This window comes from Lissotriton vulgaris, chromosome 10 (assembly GCF_964263255.1).
Source record: "Lissotriton vulgaris chromosome 10, aLisVul1.2, whole genome shotgun sequence".
Taxonomy (NCBI): Eukaryota; Metazoa; Chordata; class Amphibia; order Caudata; family Salamandridae; genus Lissotriton; species Lissotriton vulgaris.
In genome coordinates, this window is record NC_141698.1 from 859,219,963 (window position 1) to 859,242,152 (window position 22,190).

Sequence of the window (22,190 nt, forward strand, 5' to 3'; positions counted from 1 at the left end):
GAATGGACAATGGAGGCATTTTGCTTATGCACGTCCACCTACAACATAGGCCAGATAAGTGCCAGTCTACCGTCCATGTCAGTTTTTCAGGGGTGACACGCAAAGAAGATTTAAATAGTTTATGCAGGCTTGTGCTTCCATTTCAGCGAAGGTCCACCCTGGCTCCTCCTGCATGTCCCTGTTGACACAACAGCAGGCCAGCAGCACTGCTCGGTGCCAGAGTGACAGCTGAGGCGCGCTGTGGTGCCGTGAGCCACCTGGTCTATACTGGCGTCACTGTTGCAGGAAGTGAAGCCTTTTCTTCAGGTCAATAAACTATATCGCGTGTCGTTCCGATCACAGGAGCTGTGCGCCTGAAGCTGTCGTCTTCCGGTGCTGCTCCGCGGGAGCTGGGCGATGCTGTCGCTTCGTGCTTGAACTCATCCACTAGGTCATTGAGGTTCAGTACTTCAAAGCCTGACGTTTACGAAGTGCTCTTTCACAAGAACTAGCAAGTACTCATTCACCGTTTTCTTTGGCTTCTGCTTCAAAGTTCGTATCCTTGTGCTTATTTAAAAAGTAATGCTCGCCTGCATATATGTGCATAGCATTCCTCCTCCAGCGCTCTGTGGTCTCCAGGGAGCAGTGTTATTTTAAATGGAGCACTGCACCACAGGGACAGCACCCTACACCACAGCCAAGCTGTTTTAGTTTTACCTAAATATGGATTTCAGGGATACGCGTTTTCAGTACTCTACCTTAATGAGTCTACGATGTGTTAAATCAATTCCAACTGCTTAAAATATACAAAATCCACATAGAGACATGGCACTCAGACTTCAATTTCTACGTCCACGTTAATTAAAGGAAAACATAATTAAGGGCTCTGCCAACCTCGCTGCTAAACAAGACAGAGTGTATACCAGCCAAATGCCTTTTTGCAATGATTCTCAGGTTTCTGTGTCGCGGATGTGCAATTTTCCAGCCTTACTTCTCTAATGCTGTGCCAGCGAACGCCTTAGAGGTATTATTGATCTAGAAAAACAATTGTTAAATCTATTGAATGTTCTTACAATTCTCTGCATTTTTATTTATCCAAATTGAGTGTGCTTTGTTTGTCAGTTATAATATACGTTACAGTTAAACATTCCCTTGGCCATTTCCCCCGACATTGAATATGGTGGCATCCACGCAGGTGGCTTCTTTTGACAAAAATCTCTCCACCCATGCACTTGTCATGTTCAGGTCCACAAAGGGCTTTGCTACCTACAGATACATGCATTTGTCTATTGGAACGTACACGTGCTAATCTAGTTGGCAGGCAATCGAGCACTGAACATAGTACAGGATAAGGATTGATTGAGCAGTGTGGAAGGGGGATCTCGTCTGATTGCCCAAGGAGTCTAGCAAAAGCTCCTGCATTTATAGACTTTGCATGAGGCGCTCCTCGCCTCATTTCTAAAATACAGGAATGAAGACCCAATCTCTTTTGGGGTATTATTCCATAGATTTGATGCTTACCGAGTCATATTTTCATGTACATTTTTGGTATTTGTCGACTTGCAATCTGGTGGCCGTATAGCCAGTGGTATTAAGACTGACCTTGAGCAACGAATGTCCATCTTTATGCTGATGGCTCAATGGCAGTCACTGTGCCTCAACTAATCGATAGAGAACAAACACAAATTGAAAGTACTTTGCCATCAGTGGACATCAAAAGGCAGCATAGACAGGTGGGACCCTGGTGGATAGTTTGGCAGGTGTCATGAGATTGCTTTTTGGTTTCCACTATGTCCATAACTTTCATGCCTATATTACTGCGTGAAAGCCCTTTTGAGAATATTGAGATATTAACAGAAAGATTGCTATAATGTCTGAATTCAACAAGGTCTCAGCTGCCTTATATAAGAAGGGCTGTGCTGTGTTAGCCTTAATGGCCAGAAATTCCATAGTCAGTGGCCACCTGGTCAAAATGCTATAGTACTGTCCTCAGAAAAGTTAAAGATTAACATAATTTGTGAAAGTGAATTAGAAGCTAAAACTTTGAGTTGAGTAGCAGGTGTTGTGTTGGCGCTTCTCTGTCCTTTCTGGTGCATTATATCATTAGGAGTAGATTATCAAGCACCTTCTTTAGGAAGTAGGCAAGATGGCTCAGCACATAAAAGCTTGCCTCTTATTTGCAGCGATTTGAATCCATGCAAGGCAGAATCAGTCTTATATCTTTCAAATTTTGATAAATTGAGTATCATTAAATTGGCTATTTGTAACTTATGGATTTCGCCAATGATTAAATAATACTCAAATGTGCAGTTAAATTAAACAGGATCTTCATTTAAGATACAGCAAACAACACTGTTACTGTCTCAGCTTCTTTTTAACCGCCTTCCTCGAACCACCTTCACCCATGACACCGTAACATTACAGCGTCGCACTCCAGCACCCCATGAACATTACATACTCAGACACACACACACATCTGGACATACTATCATCGCCCGCAGGTATATTCTGGGCTCGCAGAACATATTCCACTTTAAAACTGAAAACTTGTAGCTTGGCAGCCAACCTGGCTAACCTTGCAGTAAGATTCCAGCCTCCCCCTGGAGAAAGAATGTTAACTGAATGTTTATGATCAGTTCTTAATTTGAACCTCATTCTCCAAACAGACATTCTGTACTGGTCTGCTGCTCAAACACACGCGTGCAGCTCCCTTTCAATGATCGAACAACTCAGATCAGTCTCTGACAATGTCCTTAAACCATACACCACTACGCACTCAGTGTGTCATCAGTCTGCATCAACGCAATGCCAAGACCTACACTTCGATACAAATTACACACTCCTTCCCTACCACAATCGTCTTCAAACATTGTGCGTTCAACAATTCCCATTTTAACATAGAATATGCCTTGTTTTTCTCATCACCTCACTCAAATGTTGCATTTTTAAACAATTTCCTCAAGGGTTCCACCTTTTTAGCATAATTCTGAATAAACTTCGCAGAAAACTCAGTGAGTCCTAACAAATAAGACAACTGTTCTTTAGAGACCGGTGCAGGAGCTTCATGAATAATCTTAAGGTGGTCAGCTAATGTTTTGAGTAGTTCATGTATATTGGGAAGCGGATGTTGATCAACTCAAATGGCCTCATTTAAACTTCTTAAGTCATGCACAAATGAAGTTCTCCTTGCGATTTTAATGAAATAATCACCAGAGAAACCCAATGGGAAGGATTCAATGAGCTCAAATATATTGTTGTCACACAAATCATGCAGCATTTCCTTGAGTTTACGTCTGTAACTAATTGGGACATTTCTGACCCTATGTCATACAGGTATTGACCCTTCCTTAAGAATAATTCTAAGTTTAAAATGTTTTTATTTACCCAGCACATCGTTAAATACACCAGGAAACTCTATTCTCATCTCCTACACAATCTCCAGATTATTATTGTCCTAGTTGCTCTCTGTAACTTCATAATCTGGTGGATTGGCTCATGAATCCAATCTAATACCTACATCTTCTTGGCGAGGCCAACCAAGCATGGATTCGCCTTTGTCTGCCTTTGTCCGTTACAAAACCTAGACCTTTGAGCTTTGCCCATTACATTCTAATGAGGCCCAAAAGAAACTCCTCTTCTTTTTTTGTGTCCAGTGTATCCTCCTGGATATAAATCAGTTTGTAATAACTCCCTATTCTGCCAGAACGTACAAAACAACTCTCAACTGATAATGGTGCACCAGGCTCACAAGTTCACCATCATGAGAACATCAAGCCCATCCATTTTAATGATGGTTGAATTAAGTAGTTTTTTATTCTATGGTCATTTACACCCATAGCTACCTAAAGATTCAGTTCTTCATCATCATCTCCTGCACTTGAGACCAAATGAACTTTCCCATATGTGCCAGATTTGCAAACCTTGGAAAAAGGTCCCTTTTTCTTGCATTTCCTGCAGATTCTGTCCAATGCAGGACAGTTCTTGAAATTCCCTAAATGGTGTAGGTTACTTCAACGGTAGCCCAAGAAATCCCACCTATACACTTTCCTTTTGGTTTCATCCTGTTCAGTGGTTTTCTCCTTTTTCAGATTTCCTACTCTTTTCATAATTTTGTGAACACATTTCTCTAAATTCTTTATTTTCTTGGCAATAGTCACAGCCACACCAAGTGTTAAGTCACAACAAAACCATAGTCTTTTCTGTATTTTCTTAATTTTACATTTTGAAAGATTTGATCTCCAAAAACCTGTTCATAATTGATACTGTCAAAATCGCAAGAATCATCAAGGCCCCTCAACACTGCAAGATGCTCTTCAATAGATTCAGATTCTAATTGAGTCCTTGAATAAAATTATAACGCTCCATAACAATATTTATGCTTCTTCCATACCTTAAAGTGCTTGATAGCAAACTCAAGCACACCCGTATCTTCTGCGGAATTTGTGTCTAAAAGAGGTACGTTCTTAATTATTTTTAAAGTAGTCCCCCCAATAGTTTTTGAGTAAAGCAGGTTTCACTGAGGATGAGTAGTCTTCTCCCTCTAGCACTTCTACGTCTAGCATGAATACTTCATACCAACCTTACCAGTCTAAGTACAATTTACCAGAGTTTCTGTAGAAAATATAGAGGTGAAGGCATTTTAAAAACACAAAAAGTTGTAAACGTAAATGCAGAAAGGTTGATGGATTAATGTCCAGGCAATATATAACGAATGATGTGCCAGTCACTGAGTTGCTCGTCACCAAGTTGTGATGAAGATGTGCCTGTCACTGTATACCAGTCTGTTGAAATAGTCCAAACACCAGTGGTTACTGGTTTGCCTGTCACTGTGTGACCAGCTGCAGTAACTGAAAACATTTTGTGAATGTAGATGTGCCTGTAACCATGCAACATGTGCTACGCAAACAAATGATGGCCGGAATGCTGAATACATCAGACATTCACCCCCAGTCAAGAGATCAGGGCTAAATCCCTTGTTCTTTTGCTTGTAAACACCCCCACCCACTACGCTGGACACACACTCGACCCTATCTTCACCTCCAGCAAGCACATCTCCTTCAATCACACCACAGCTCTCCACTGGACGGACCACAGTTGCGTCCACTTCAACTACAAAAAGACCACGATCCACAACCACCCTCAACCAACTCTGCGAAGAAACTGGAACAAAATCACCATCGACCAGATCTCCACATCGCTTCTTCAAAACCCCCCTGCCTATTCGTTGAACCCTAACCAAGCAGCCATCAACCTCACACAATGGCTAACCCACAGCGCTGACAACCTAGCACCCTTGAAAAAACGTCAAATCAAGCTAGGCAGCAAAAACGCCCCCTGGTTCAACGATGACCTTAAGAAATCCAAGAAACTCTGTCGTTCCCTTGAGAAAGCCTGGAAAAAAGACCCAAACACTATCACCAGAGACGCCTTCAAAAACGCCACCCGTAAACACCACCAACTTATCCGGACAGCCAAGAAATCAGCATTCAAAGACCGACTAGACAACAACGCCCACAACAGCAAGGAACTATTCAACATCGTCAAAGAGTTTACCAACCCCACCGCCAGCACCAACGACATCACTCCCTCTCAAGTCCTTTGCGACTCCCTTGCTTCATTCTTCCACGACAAAATCGCCGACATCCATAACAGCTTCGACAACCAACCCAACCCACCTCCGAACCTAAACCCCCCTCGAACATCCTTTATGACTGGAACCCAATCACCACTGATGACACCATTCGCCTGATGAACTCCATCCACTCCGGATCCCCAACAGACCCATGTCCCCACCACATCTTCAACAAAGCAGACTCCATCATCGCACCACACCTCTGGAACGTCATCAACTGCTCCCTCAACTCTGCCACCTTCCCGGAAAGCTGGAAACACGCCGAACTCAGCGCCCTTCTGAAAAAACCCACAGCAGACCCCACCGAACTTAAAAACTACCGCCCCATCTCGCTCCCCCCATTCCCGGCCAAAGTCATTGAGAAAGCCGTCAACAATCAGCTCGCCGCCTTCCTCGAAACCAACAAATCTCTCGACTCCTCACAGTCCGGCTTCCGAGCCAAACACAGCACCGAAACCGCCCTCATCAAAGCAACAGACGACATTTGAACACTACTGGACAACAGAGACACAGTCGCCCTCATCCTCCTTGACCTCTTCGCAGCCTTTGACACAGTCTGTCATAGCACCCTTATACAACGCCTCAACAACATCGGAATTCAAGGAAAAGCATTAGACTGGATCATCTCGTTCCTCGCTGGAAGAACTCAGAGAGTCCGCCTCCCACCGTTTAAGTCAGAGGCCTCCGAAGTCATCTGCGGCGTGCCACAAGGATCCTCTCTCAGCCCTACCCTCTTCAACGTATACATGAGCCCCCCTCGCAACCATCGCACGTTAACACAACCTCAACATCATCTCCTATGCTGATGACACACAACTGATCCTCTCACTCACCAAAGACCCAAACACCGCCAAAACCAACCTACACGAAGGGATGAAAGAAGTAGCCGAATGGATGAAGCACAGCCGTCTTAAACTGAACTCGGACAAAACGGAAGTCCTCATCTTAGGAACTTCCCCTTCCGCCTGGGACGACTCTTGGTGGCCAGCAGCCCTAGGAAAAGCACCCATCCCGACGGACCACGCACGGAACCTGGGCGTCATCCTGGACTCCTCACTCTCGATGACCAGACAAGTCAACGCCGTTTCATCATTATGCTTCAACATCCTACGCATGCTCAAAAAAACATTTCGCTGGATCCCCACCGAAACTAGAAAAACGGTCACCCATGCACTGATCACAAGCCGAATGGACTACAGAAACACCCTGTACGCCAGTACCACAGCAAAACCTCAGAAAAAACTCCAACACATCCAAAACGCTTCAGCTAGACTCATACTAGACATCCCTCGCAAAGACCACATTTCCGGTCACCTGAAAGACCTCGACTGGCTCCCCGTCAATAAGAGGATAACGTTCCGCCTCCTCACCCACGCACACAAAGCCCTCTACGAACTTGGTCCCGAATGCCTCAACACGCGACTATCCTTCTACACCCCCTCCCGCCAGCTGCGTTCATCCAACCAAGCCCTCGCCGCTGTTCCGTGCATCCACAAAACCACCATGGGGGGAAGATCCTTCTCCTACTTAGCGGCAAAAACCTGGAACTACCTTCCCATCCACCTCCGCCTTACTCAAAACCACCTAGCCTTCAGAAAACAGCTTAAAACCTGGATATTCGATAAGTAATTCTCCACCCTTCCTCAAGCGCCTTGAGACCCTCTGGGTATGTAGTGTGCTATATAAATAACTTGACTTGACTTGACTTGACCTTGCCATCCCAGTTTAGACCCAGCCATAAGCAAATCAGTGTTGATGAAGTGCCTCATGGGAACAGTCCAAACCGAACTGCCAAGCCAGGTCCTCCCTTTACCAGAAACAAGCATCCTGGGACAGGTTGCTGGGTATTACCTTTCATCAGCTAGGCTAGCTTGAATCCAGTGGCACAGTGAGCAATGGACCCACATTTGGGCATACCCGTCCCACTTAGGGTGAAAAGTGCTACACAAACAAATGATGGACGGAATGCTGAATAAATCATACATTGAACCCCAGTCAAGTGATCTGGGTTAAATCCATTGTTCTTTTGCTCACCATGCCACCCCAGTTTAGACCCAGCCATATGCAAATCAGTGTTGACCCTGTGCCTCGTGGGAACAGTCCAGACCGAACTGCCAAGCCAGGTCCTCCCTGGACCAAAAACAAGTATCCTGGGACCTGTTTCTGGGTATTACCCTTCATCAGCCAGGCAAGCTTGAATCCAGTGGCACAGTGAGCAAGGGACCCACGTCTGGGCATTCCCATCCCACTTAGGGTGAAAAGTGCTATGCAAACAAATGATGGACGGAATGCTGAATAAATCATACATTCACCCCCAGTCAAATGAGCTGGGTTAAATCCATTGTTCTTTTGCTCCCCATGCCACCCCTGCACCTGTGCAACAGGCTGCAGCTAGGAATATAACCAGTTAACTTGTTCCTTTGAAACACTCAAAGATGGCGTTAAACTTAAAGTAATGGAAGGTAAGATGGCCACAAAACGTGTTTCTGTAGTTGGTGGGCTTGTTCTTCTACCAAAACTCTAGTTTCAGTGAGAAATCGGCTTGTATCTGAACAAACTGTGTTATCCTATCAACTTCCACTGCATCATGTCTGGGCAATCTAGACATAAAATTAGCATGTACATTCCGTGCTCCTGGAACATATTCCACTTTAAAACTGAAAGCTTTTAGCTTGGCAGCTTACTTGGCTAACCCTGCAGTAAGATTCCGGCCTTACTAAAAGTTTATGGTCAGATTTTAATTTCCCAAACAAACATCCTGTACTGGTCTGCTGCCCAAACACACAGGATTCACCAATGATGAAAAAATTCTCGAAGGTGTAGGTAAATAAAACAGGATCATCTATTTAAGATGTGTTGCAGCCTCCACTTCTTTCCAACCGCCTTCCTTGAACCACCTTCACCCATGACACAGTTGATCAAGCAAAAGGGGTATAAATATTTCAAGATTAACTTTCAACTCACTCACCTATCTTTCTAACCGTACTGGGCCCCCTGCAGCTAGATGCATTACAGTATTACCTTCACCACAGACGCGAATGGTCCTCTGATGGATCTTTCTCTGCGGATAGGAGGGGTGGGAGTTAGCCAATGAATGAGGACCATTGATTTGTGAAATAAGGTTCAAATACACTACTCTCAGGACTATACTGTACAAGTGAAGTATTGCAGTGAGGAGGCCAAATTTTCTAAAGAAATTAAGCATAAACAGAATAATATAAACTAAAAGCTCTGCTACTCCGACAGAATAGAAGAAGAAGAACTTGATATTCTGAAAAGATTCACAGATTTTTCCCTACAACACATTTAGATTTAGAAAGTAATTCAATAACGTTTAAAATAAAGAATATTAGGACAATAATAGCCTCAGGAAATTTAGTTAGTTATAGTATTAAAGTTCCAAAATTGATACAAATAAGCAATTTCTTAACCATCTCAATCAAGAATATTAAAACATGTAGTATTAGGCAACACATTTAGTCAGAAGTGCAAATCCAAAGAGGATGTTTTTAAATAAACATCAGAAATGAGATTGCAGGTTTCTATTACCATTAAAGTGAGAAGGATAGTTAAGTCCTATTTAAGGTTCAAATCAAAGGGGGAAAAGTATCAAATTTAAAGTCCTCTAAGGGCTAGTCCGTAAGCATTGGCAAAAAATGAAAATATGTAACAAAAATCAATTCGTTCGCCAAATAAGTATTCCAGGTCGACTGCATGAATGCAGCAGGATTAGCAAAAAGTCAGTCCAAGATAGGATTTAAAGGATGATAGTAAAATCATTGGGAAAGAGTTCTGTCCTCTACCAAGGAAAGGAAATGAAACAATGCGTTGTCCCAAAGAAAAATAATAGCGATGCCTTGTCAGAAGGGAGAAAGGTATGGTGTTGCCCCTCTTTTGGGGTTTCTTCTTTTACAGTGCTTATGACATCTTAATGACGTGGTGTAATTCCACTGGTCAGTCCATCATGTGAATAGTTTACGTGCGTTGTCACAAAATACATTTCGTTACTCCTGCATTCTTTACCAAGCACTTCATGTGAACGACAGCTTTCTGGGTCTCACAGGTTTGTCAACGGTAAGTAATATACAATGTAACAGACAATGGCATCGGGTGAGAGTTGATTTCCCCACCGAGCCATTCAACCATGAACATCAAAAGAATGTCCTTTGTATGTATACTGAAACATCTGCATGATCTGGCTCCCTTCATCTGCATCAGTGCTTCTGCAGTTTCTGATTCTGTGATCTTTGCCTCCAGAGCCTGAATACTCTTTGGTCCTTGTCGTGGTGTTGGGATGTCAGCTTTAAACCGATCCAACTCCGCCCGCCCAACACTAAGTTGCTTTGTATAAAGAGCCTTCAGGTGCTCGGCAAACCCTGATGCAATTTCGATTGGAGTTTCCACCATTTTCTGCGACCCAGTTTGAATAGCAGGAATCCATCTTTTCCCCTCCTCCTTTTTTGCTATCCATGCTAGGAGCTTCCCTGCCTTGGTGCCTTGTTGCTCACCTCATATAATTTTCTTTGCTTAGCTCGGATGTGGGCCCTCGCTTCTTGATATAGCATAGACCTCTGTTCCTCCTGAATCCCCTCCACCCTGTGGGCCTCTCCTGGGGATGGGGAGTCCAAGTATTCCTTTCCAAGAGGGACAGTTTTGTTTCCAAATCTTTGTACTCCTATCCCTTTCCCTCTTCTTCCATCCATGTGTGTGATCAGCTGGCCATGCATTACTGTTTTGTATGCCTCCCAGAGGTCTGCCTTCAAATCCACAACGCGGTGTTCTCTGGAAAAAAAGCCCTGTGTTCCAATAACAGTTTTCTGGAGTTCTAGACAGACAGCTACCATGGGTTAAGTTTCCACTCACCCCGTGTCCCCAGTGTAATCATCCAGGTATGCCTAATCACTGACAAGTGGTCAGATAAACCCCTTTGCAGGAGAATGGGGCCCCTGAATCTACTGAGCTGAGGGCGTGGCACCAAGAAGTAGCTTAATCTGGATTATAAGTGCATATTGTTGGATGCATATGAATAGTGACCTCTCTTGGAGTGCTTTTCCTGCTGCTCTGTCAGCCTCTACTCGTTGTCTGGCCCTGGGGCCCCTACCAGATCATGGCTGCATCAGGCAATCCTCTGCAAGGGCCTGGGCCACCACAACATGTCTCCATCAGGTGCCCAATTCGTGTACACACGGGACGGCAGCCATCTTGTCCTGTGCGGGCCGGTGACACAATTTGGTCGGCATGTTCCTTGGCTCCCCACAGACTAGGTCCACTGCAAGGCTCTGGTGGGTTTTGGTGGTGGCAATCGCATCTCGGGGGCGAGGCCACCCTAGCTCGTCTCGCTGACCCGGTTTGCTGAAGTCTCTGACACCCAGCGGCGCTGGCCATCTGCCTAGTTCCCTGGTCACCAGCGTCGCATCCTTACGGGCTGTGCAGCCCCGCTCATGGACTCAGTCCACAAGTGACCTCCTCTTCGAGGTGTGGAACCAGCACAGCTGGTTTTACGCTGTCGTTTCTCGGCCGGGATGCAGCAAAAAGGAGTCCTCTGCAGGGTCGGGCGCGTGAGCTACAGCCTCACACGTCTGACCCCATTGGCAGCCCCCTGTGAAAGATTTTTGTAAAGCTTTAATATTTTTTAGGTCTCGCTGATCCAGCGCGCATGCGCTGCCAGCAAGACATTTAGGAACTGGCTTTTTGAAGGGGTTTCTCCGGCCACCAGCAAGTAGTTACACGCGTGGGCGTGTGCTTATGTGCGTAGATGCCATCTTGCGGGCACCCTTACAGCCGCAATTACTTTCACGCCAATGCTTGTTTTACCCTCCTTTCTGCCCTATTTCTTATTCTGCAGTTACCATTTGTTCCATTTGCCTTGTTCCTCCTTCGCTTTCTCTTCTTGCCTTTGTCCTTTGTGCCACCTCTTTTCCCTCTCCCACGTCCCTATATTCTCACCATGCCCTCCTGCAGCCGCTCTATCGCCTCCCAGACCCAGCTTGTGCGGTTCGGTGACATTTACCCGGTGTTAAAGGGGCTCTGCATGGCTCTCCCTGGCCTTGGGCTGCCAGGCCCCGCAGCTGGGGCGCTGCATGTGTTTTAGGAGGTGGAATATTTGTGCTGGCTGGGTTGGCAGCACCTCTCCCTGTGCAAGCTTTTATAATAGGGGGGAATTATTTAGTAGGATAAAAAAAAACGCATTCTCTTTCGAGATCCCCCAACCTCCTGTGTCTATTATTGGTTTTATATATTTATTTTTAGCTTTTCCCTTTTGGATGTTCTCCCTGGCATGTTTATTCACACCTGTGTTCACCACTTCACAAACTTAGTTTATTCTGTTGCCTCGTCTACAGATGTGCCTGGGCGCAAGCCTGCCACTGGCGCGTTTAGTTGGCACGAGACAGGCAGAGGCTTCATTCTCCACCTCTTAACTGCCCGTGCTGGTCCCAATTAATCCTAATAGCCGCACTTTCACAGCTCCCAACCCTTGTTCTGGGGCGCGTAGGCACTTTACAAAGCCCGAGACAGAGTGTTCGATCCATTTGCCTGTCAGAACACCGTTCAATAGACAATAATGGGCTCTAACAGCATTAATTCGAAGGGGTGTCACAATAGAAATATTTAACCATTTAAAAGGTATAATTACTGCAACCCACATCTCTTCTAGTGTACGTGATGCCGTAAAAGTCAATGTCGACTAGGATTGCCAAGAGGCGATTTAAACTAATAATGGCAAAACCAGAAAAACGATCACCTCGGAGAATCGTTTCGCCTCAAGGTAGGGAAAACCGGATCAGTGCCAGTAACTCCATTAAGAAGGGGACGTCCGTGAGGACGCCAAGGCACGTAGACACGTAGTTGAAACGGGCGGCAGGGACAGCACAGGGTGATTTGCAAAAAGGGATCATGGGACTACAAGTAACCCGAGAGGTAAATGCCATATACAGTTGTAGACTCGTATCTGAGATAGTCGCAGTAATTATAGTAATACGGGTTCATATACAATAATAACCGTATTGAACATGTACCATTTGCAAAACACAGAAAAAAATGAAAAAAAATTTAAAAAAGACTTCACTGAGGACAAAACATATACGATTGATAACCACAATATATATAGCCATATTTACAAATTAGCAACTCTTCATACCGACATCTGCCATGGTTCACAATAAAATGCGGTTGAACATTCATGTAACTCTAATATAATGTATGTATATGAACAAGCAACCATGAATGCAGAGCCCAATGTATACGAAGTTCCAGGACATATAGGCTCATTCTATTAACAGACTAGCCATTTGTGTATTAGTACCTTCCAACTCATTGAGTCCATTGTTAACAGTGTCAAGTAGATACATCATTTTACATTCCCTAATGTTGAGAAGTGAGCCTATGTTCCCACCCCTGGGTCCCAGTGTGACTTTCTCTAAGACCACCCATTTCATGGATTCAGGAGTATGAGAGTGTTGTGCAAAATGTTCCACCAGTTGTGCTCCCCGGGTGTTACATTGAATACGACGGCAATGTTGCAGGATTCTTGTTCTAACCATCTGCTGAGTCTGGCCCACATAAAGTAGATTACATGGACATATGATGGCGTAAATGGCGTTCTTGGTGTTGCAGTTGCTCTGGTTTTTCATTTCAATATTGTGGTTTCTGTATGAGAATTTCTTTGTCTCTATCGTCATTTTGCAATCCTTGCAGTGTGAGCAATTGAAGTGTCCTGTTATGTCTGGAACGTTCCACATAGATTGTATCGTGGGATTGGGTGGGCAATCAAGGAAAGAGTGTACCACATGATCACGTATGTTCTTTGCTTTCTTAAAAGCATGCATGGGTGGTTCCAGGATTCCTAGTTCGTCCGATATAAGTTTCCAGTGACCATTAATGATTTTTTTAAAGATATTGCTGTGCGTACAGAAAGTAGTGACACAGATCATTCTCTTGGTATTTTGTCTTGACGTCTTAGGTGATAGTAATGTTTCACGGTTCTGGTGCCATGCTCTCTTCCTGGCTCGGGTGACGAGCCTCTTAGGGTATCCTCTTTCGAGTAAGTGGGTAGTCAGACCGTCAGACTGCCTGAAATAATCATCTTTTAATGAGCAGTTCCTTCGGATTCGAAGAAACTGCCCGAATGGTAAATTGTCTCTCAAGCTTCTATTATGATGGCTCATATATCTTAATATACACAACACAACATATGACTGCGCTTTGGTTCCGTTGGAGTTATGTACAGTTTTGGAAACAGTTCTATCAAGTATGGAAATGTACATTGAAATTTGTATTGATGTACTTACGTCACTTCTTTCCATGTCCCCTCTCCCACACTAATACACTCTATTTCCACCCCTCTATTTTCTTACCACCGAGAGCGCTGTGAATATTATTACACTTTTGTATAACTGTGCAGATACAAAGTGCATATCTGTGGAATACTATAATCTGTTCTGTTCCAGATATTACTTGGTTAATACAAAATTATTTTTGAATAGTGGATATCAACCACATGTTTACTTGTGTTGTTTATTGTGATTTGTGCTGCTATGATCTTTGTTTAGATCAATTGTTCCACTGCCAAGACCACACTTTTTGATACTGTACTTGACTGACCCTGGTCTGGTAGTATATATGGGTCAAACCTCTTTGTATATATAACTATTACTAGACCTGCTTTGGTTCTTGATGCTTTCACCAAGAGTGTTACCTTTTCACTCTTTGTACGTTAACTAATACCTTAAACATCCACCACCTACGCCTAACCCCTCCCAAAGTCACAGAAACCTAGACCCTTTGCTCATAAAAAAATCTTCAACCTCTTGTAACCTACTTCCAGAAGTAATATGAGGTGTACCACAGAACATGTGTTGTCCTTGTGTTAAATCCATTTATAGTTCATTTCTTTAAATTGTAGAGTTGCCAGCGATCTATAACATAGTACTCTAGCCCCGAATGTTACACATAATACTTTGGCCACGGTTGTGGCCCTTTTGGTGCTTTAAGTGTGAATAGGGTCTTTTTGTTACTTTTTAGGTATATGCTTATGCCATGGCAGCCAAAATAAATGCGGCCCAATATCATATTCACAAATTTAGCGCTATAATGCAAAGATCAAATTCAAGTTTATTACCACAGCACAGCAACATTGCCTAGAGAAAAACTAATTGTATTGCTTCAAATATAGCATGTAACAACTACTTTACATGGGGCTTGTTAGACCTGGCATCGTTGGCGTGGTTTCCCCCTGTCTTTTTTACCTCTACCTCCTGTATTTTTGATGCTGTGCTGGATTTCGTTTTGCTGGTTTAAATGCTTTGGACACTCTGCCACTGCTGATCAGTGCCAGAGTGTAAGTGCTCCCTATGTGAATTGTTATCATGATTGGATATACACGATTGGCATATTTGTATCACCACAAAGTCCCTAGTAAAGTGCACGTGGTGTGCCAGGGCTGGTGATGACAAATGCTACTAGTGGGCCTGCAGCACTGATTGTGCCACCCACATGAGTAGCTCTAAAATGGTGTCTCGGGCCTGCCACTGCAGTGCCTGTGCAGTCTAGGAACTGCCGTGTCCTCCTGGTCAGTGTCCCCACTGATCAGGCCTAACCCTTCCCTTTTTGTGCACATTAGTCACCCCTATGGAAGGCCCAAGGTACCCCCTGGGCAGGGTGCAGTGTATGTGGAAGGTAAAGCATGTACTGGTGCAGGTGACGTGCTCTAGTAGTGAAAGGCAGCCATTTTCGTTTTTCAATATTGTAAGGCTATCTTGCTCCATAGGCTAACATGGGGGATACCGTCTACAGTGGCTAAGAGCATTTCTTCCCATAGGAACAAGATAGGACATAAGAGTTTAGTATCCCTGAACTCAGAATTTAATAACGCATCTTTTAGGAAAGGTTGTTTTTAAATCCTGTGTTTGAGAACAGCACTTTTAGAAAGTTGCTGTTCTCTTGTCTGACCCTTCTGTGTGCCTTGGCCTGTTTGTGTATTGACTGTCTGGTTTGAGAGTGACAGGGGCTGGGGATTCCCCGGGAGGCTGGCTGAGTCAGCCCTAGGCTGAATGACTGCATTTGCAACCTGAGTGGTGGGAGGAGTTAGCACCTGGGCCTGAATAGGGCTGTGCCTGCCTGCCACAATGCTGGCTCCACCTCCTGCTGGGCGTCTGACGACCCTGCCCCTCACTCTGAAAGGAAAGGAGAAGCCAGGCAAACAAAGTACTCAAGAAACACCCAGGACCGGTTCAGACCGGGCTCAGAGCCCACATGCACAAAGGGAACAAAGACTTTAAGGGGTATAAGTACAGGATCCCCGACAACAGAAAATTAGATCATCCTGGAATCAAGAAGGAACCTCTGCCAAGGAGAAAGCTGAATCTGAAGAAGGAAGACTGTCCTGCTGTTGCTCTGCTGGACTGATCTGTTGCTTTGCTGCCACGGAGAGGGGAAGGACTTTGCTGTTGTGCTGTGTCCCCTGTCTTGAAGGAATCTCCAAGGGCCTGAGAAGAGCTGTCTCCCTGTTCTGAAGTCCCAGGAACAAAAGGACTTCACTCCCAACTTCCCTGAACTCTGCTGAGAGAGTACTGTCCTTCCTAGAGTGCTTGATCCAGTCAGTTGTGGGGTCTCTGGAAGTTGTACCTGTGCTGGGAAGCTGGAAACTAACCTTGAGAGACTTTTTGCAATTGAAAAGTATCGCATCGCTCGCTGCGGAGCGCATCCCCGGCAGTGCAAGGAAATTCCCGCCGCTACGAAGGCCGAGATCGTCGCAGTGCTTGTTGCCGCTGCCAGAGCCGTCGCATCCTTCGTTTGCGGGACGCACCAGACTGGTGCCGGAAAGTCTAACATCGCTGCGAGTGTTGTCGCAGAGCATGTCGTCGCTGGGTGAGATTGCCGCACTGCTTGCTTGCGGACCGCATCATGCCGCTGCGAGTGTAGTCGCAGAAGCCATCGCATCGAGGAGCTGCGATAGAGAAGTTCAACGCTGGTTCGCGCATCGTCGCAACTCCAGAGATCGTCGCATTGTGCCTTTGCGAGAACAAACTTCCTACGGAACCTACGCACCGGAATCCATACAAGTGGCTTTCCTCCCCATACAGACCGGATTCGTCGCAACACGCCCACTGCTGCAGCGGGGCTGTCGCAAACGCCTCCCCAGGGTCTCAGGAGCAACGCATCGCTTGTTTTCCACCGCACCATCTTCTGCTTTTGGAACTTTGTCGCAACTAAAGGTACTGTGTCTGAAACGTGACGCAACTGTGAACTTTTCACGCAACTGTGGATTATTTTATCGCAACCTAAAGAACTTTTTATTACAACCTTAAGAACTCTTTCGAAACCACATTCTTGAACTGTGTATGTTGGATTTTTGTCGTTTTGGTCTTCTGTAGTTGAGATTAAATACCTTTATTTTTCTAAACTGTTGTGGAGTCAGTTTGTGGTGTTTTCACTGTGTTACTGTGACTGTTAGTACAAATACTTTACACATTTCCTCCTGAATAGCCTTGACTGCTCGTGCCAAGCTACCTAGAGGGTGAGCAGGTGTTATTTCAGAGGGTTTCCTCCTTACCCTGACGAGAATCAAGGGTCCCTATTTGGACAGTGGTACCTACCTCTGCCAACTAGAGACCCCCGGTTCTAACAGGGCTAATATGTCTCCTAACAGTTGTGAGATCTTTTCACTGTGATTTTACCATATGGTACAGATTTAACCCCTTGCATTCTCGTTTTGACTAAATGTCTTTTATTTAAAAAGTACAATTGAAAAAATACCTTTGCATAAACCATGTATGTAGATGAGCATAATATAAGATGCTATTTCTTACTAATGTTGAGGGAGCGGAGGGACTTTGTGATTGGTTTGAAGCTTTGCCTCTCATGAGTCCTGCCCTCCCCACTTATTACAATTGAAATAAAAAGCATATTACACTCTGATTATATACCATGTAAAGTAAACTATTTTCGTTATGTTCTTAAATGTTATTGTGTAAAATAGTCACGATTCATAAGGTGCAGTAAAACATTTTTGGTAAAACAGGTCTTGTTTCATTGACCCAAATAGTCCAAGATATTAAACTAAATTTAAGGTCGATTAGCATCAGTAAACCCTGGAAATATTCTCCACTGACCCAAGGTTTCAAAATTGGTTTGTTGCAAACAGCAAATAGTCAGACGGCAACGTCTGTTTGCAGCATTAAATCATATCCCACAACTGGAATCATGTGCCAGAGAACGAAAAACGAACGCCCACACCCACCCACAATCCCACCCAGTAAGAAAAAAACTCCCACCACCCCTCCTGACGGTGACATCAACTTATACCTGGTCATTAGGCATGACAACATTATTGTAACTGGTCAAAAAGCAATACCACCACCACATGCTCTGTTAAGGTAACGCCCTCTTAATCACATAATCACATTTCGAAAAATACTCCAAACACTGTTACAGCTGTCAGCCTCATTCTGCACATGGTAGGGCAGTGTAGGCAGACAAGATTCAGTCCACATAACACACAAGTTGTCCACAAAAAATAGGTAATCGAAATACAAAATATGTTAACTGCCATACTCCTCTTTAGATACAAAATCCAGAAAACAAATGGTCATGATACATCATTATTGTAAAGTCACTCCTTTGCTAGCAACATCAACCATAAATGTCATTGACTGCTTGCGTCCTGCATTTAAGGCCGGTCTTTCGTGCTTGGCTAAGGATGTGTACTAGCTCCAACAACCAATAACTCTCCACCATCCAGCCACTCAACCCCCTCCTCTCCTTCCCAGGCAGGAAGCCTACCGTATTTGACGTTTCCTAACTTGGCATAAGCCCTGTGCCACAATATTGTTTAGTTGTTTTACGATCCATTTGTTCATCTGTGAAAGTGAGTTTTAATAAAAATGCAAAAATAATATAAAGTCACATGTGATATGCTAACATGCAATTTATATTGAACTGACACAACATATAATATGTGGAAAATGCAGTATGTAGTTATACTTATTAGTGCTAGGCCTCAAAATGCCTAAAGCAGCTTTGCTTTACTAGAGGCTTAATCAAATGTGCTAAGACTTGTATAAATGTTTGAAAATTGACCTCACCCTGATTGTCTTTAATGGAAACTTCACATAACACGGCTGAATTTTTCTGATTGATAATAACGTTTATAACATGTTTGCTAGAAACTATTTATGGTTGAATAAAATAGTTCACACATAAATACAATGAATGAATAAGAAATGTTGACTTTTTAACATATTTTTCTCATTTTATAATGAAAAGATGTGGTGCTGAATAATATTTAACTGCAGCCGACATTTCTACTTCACATAGTCTATTGTTAGCTAATGTACAATTTGCTTTATTAGAACGTTATGAATGTAGTCATGCTCATAGGAAAAAAGATCCGGAATTGTAAGGCCTCATACGTAAAGACAATACAAATTAAGTGTCGCACTTCACAATAACTTTCTGTAGTCCATTGTGTGAATCGTGGGAAAGGAAGAGGAGAGTCTGCGCTCAAAAGAATACCGAAAGCTGATTGGTCAGTAGGAGAAGAATATACAATTTGGACTGCAATGTTTCTTTTTGACTGTTTATATTAGTGCATGTTCCTAGAGTAGGTTACAATGCCTTTTTTTTAGACCTTACTTCATTTGCTTTTCCACACAGAAGTTGAATATTATCGGCTTACAGCTGAAGGCTGATTTACCATTGTCCTCTGAACTATTACTAATTGCAGTTTGCTATTGCTACTGCATGGTTAATTTGTCTCATCACCTGAGAAATTACTGAATCTCATGAACTTCTCTTTATGGAAAGTTCTGCTGACAATTATTGATTGAATTGAGCGTAATGCTCTATCTCACTCCATCCTCTTGAATTTGAACTCTTGATGGGTTCCTGCTACCACCATTTTCGCCCCATTCTTAGAATAGGGATCCTTTCCTTTTTGGAACATCCTTGATGCATTGCTGATTAAGATTTTTTCTATCCATATTTTTTTATTATCAGTTCTGTTAATTGACTGATATAATTGAGCTAACTGAATAAAGAGAATTTACTAAACTTTTAATGGAAATAAAACCCATAATCATTCATTACTGAACTTAGGATAGCTATTGTGATTTTAAGTTAGGTGAAGCATAGCTCTTGATCTTCTAATTCTTGATGGCAAAGATCTGTCGCAGAGAGAAGCACAAACTTGACACTGAGCGGGAATCAGCCCTGTACGATTAAGATAGAGATGATAAACTATATATTTAAATGCATTTCTGCTCCTGCATCGACAGAAAAAGATTTTAATGGATCCCACCCTTGACCTGTATCTCTTAATAGATTTGAAGCTGAATACAGTGATATCCTTGGTGTTTGCCAAATTCTATCTGAAATCATTGCTATGTGAACTTCCTACCTCTGACCTAATGACATCAATTATTAGACATTTCCCTCTTTCTCTTTATGCATGATCCTGATGACTGGGTCCAGTTGTCAAACTCAATACTGCTGCTTATATTGAGGGAATATAAGTGTTAGTTCAAGAGGGGCAAGTAGTGGTTGAATGGTTTGGAAATGGTGATTTGCATGGACTTGAAGCAGTGTGTTGAAGTCCAATTAATAATTAGTTGCAGCTGCATCAAGAAAAATCATAAGGTCATGTAGTGCTAGTTTTTATACTTTAGGCGAATTCTGTCACTATGCCTGATTTGCGGTATTGTGCACTTAGGTTGCTGACTGACTGATTAACTATGAAGTGACATGTCCATGTTTGGGGTCTGAGTTGAAACCCTGCTTTCACTCTTCAGAAAACATATATATGGTATTGCGATGCCCGCTGTTGGATATTGTGTTTGTGCACCAGAATACAATGCAGGTACAAGTGGTAGATATAGTTAATACTTTTTAATAAATATATTTATTATGCTGTTGTTATAGTCACTAATGTATCCCAAAAACAATGTGATAACACACAAATGCAATACATGTACCAGAATGTATGCGTAATGTAACATTATATTTCCTATATTAGCCAGTCATTGAAGTACCATGCTTCACTGGTACGTACATTAATGCATTTAACAGATGTAAATCATCCTGCACCTTCCGTGAACTACAAGTGATATAAAGATCATAACTCCTAATATGCAAGGGCTTGTACTGTGTTAGTCAGCATGTTTAATTGGGTTATTCATTCATTCAGGTACTTGTATACTTGCCATTAGGATGAAAGCATATAAGGTTTATGGTGTTGATGTTGTAATACGAAGGTTTAAGCACTGTGTGAAGTGTTTTTACTTGAGGAAGTATAGGATGTTAAGAAAGATGTGTCCTACTTTGCACCATCTGGTCTATATCCATGCTTGACTTTCAGTATAACTGCACAATAAGCAAACTATTTCTGCTTAGATTAATTGTGTGTACATGTATTCCAAGTGGATAGTTCGAAAACAGGGTGTCATGGACCAGCCTTCACACCTGCTGTGTAAAACATATTTCTTAGCTGATTAAAAGTGTATGCCTGTCAAACGTTTGCTAGTCTGAGATTGTAGGTTAAAATATCAGCAAAGTCAGCCAGTGCAACCTCGGACAGCCACACTGTTAGTAAAACATTACATTTAGGCCTCTCAATTAGTGAGATCCCTTAGCAATGTCAAGGGGACAGGTTGGACAAAAACACCAATCAATGGGGCTCATTAGTAAAGTCCGCCTGCCATAGCCCCGGGACGTGGTACTCCCCGCAATGCATGCAGTGGTCCCACACATTCCATTAGGATGGGCCCGTCACACTGGCGGGCGCATCCCGCATTTTTTACATTGCGGCGGGCGGTGCTGTAAACACCGCCCGCCGCAATGCCAAAAACGCAAGTTGTGCATACATATGCACAACGTGGCAAGAACCGTGCTGTGCCTGCCATGTTGTGCATGCACATGCAGGGAGATACCATAGGTACTCCCCATGTGCCACCCCTACCTCCCCAACATCCTGGGGGCCCGCAACGGGCCCCCATCCTCAAAAATCGCATGCCTTTCTGTGGCAGCAACGCCGCCATGGAAAGGTTGCCCCGCCTGCATCCTGATATGGATGGCAGTGTCTTCCAGACACCGCCACCATAATAAACCCTTTTTTGCCCGGTCAACTTGTTAACTGGGCAGAAAAGCGGCGAACGGTCTTCCCATGCGCCGCGGTACCATCCGCCATAATAATATGGCGGGGGGGAAATGGGTTACAGGTGGGCTAGGATGTAGGGCGGATCGCCACCGCCATGCGGGCGGTGGCTATTCGCCTTACATCCTAATAAGCCCCAATGTGTGGAATTTTATTTGGTCGTATGCTAATAATTTTTGGTTGGATCTACGCGATCAGTGCTCATGGATCCTGTCATGTGACATTTTTCAGAAATTGGGCTGCGCAACAGGCATCGAGGAACAGGGTAAGCATTAATACTTCTGTTATTGACTTTGGAAGAGGACATGAAGGTAAAGTAAAACAAGACCTCTTATATATAGCATTAATTTAATTGCAGATTTCTATTGTGTTAAATGAAGTTATAAAAAGTAAAAATAGCACTTTAAAATTTGCAGTTATGTTCTGTATTTA

General features: G+C 43.6%; 1 protein-coding gene across 5 annotated transcripts in view; it reads left to right on the plus strand.

Annotated features, from left to right (window-relative positions):
• The first annotated feature begins 275 nt into the window (after positions 1-275).
• OLAH (oleoyl-ACP hydrolase) overlaps positions 276-22,190 on the plus strand; it is a 174,412-nt gene continuing 152,497 nt past the window's right edge. The window contains exon 1 of one of the 5 annotated variants that reach the window (XM_086941812.1): positions 276-1,003. The gene's annotated coding sequence lies outside the window, so the exon portion shown is untranslated. The remainder of the gene's footprint in view (positions 1,004-22,190) is intronic. The other 4 variants (XM_086941810.1, XM_086941811.1, XM_086941809.1 and 1 more) reach the window with 4 other exon arrangements.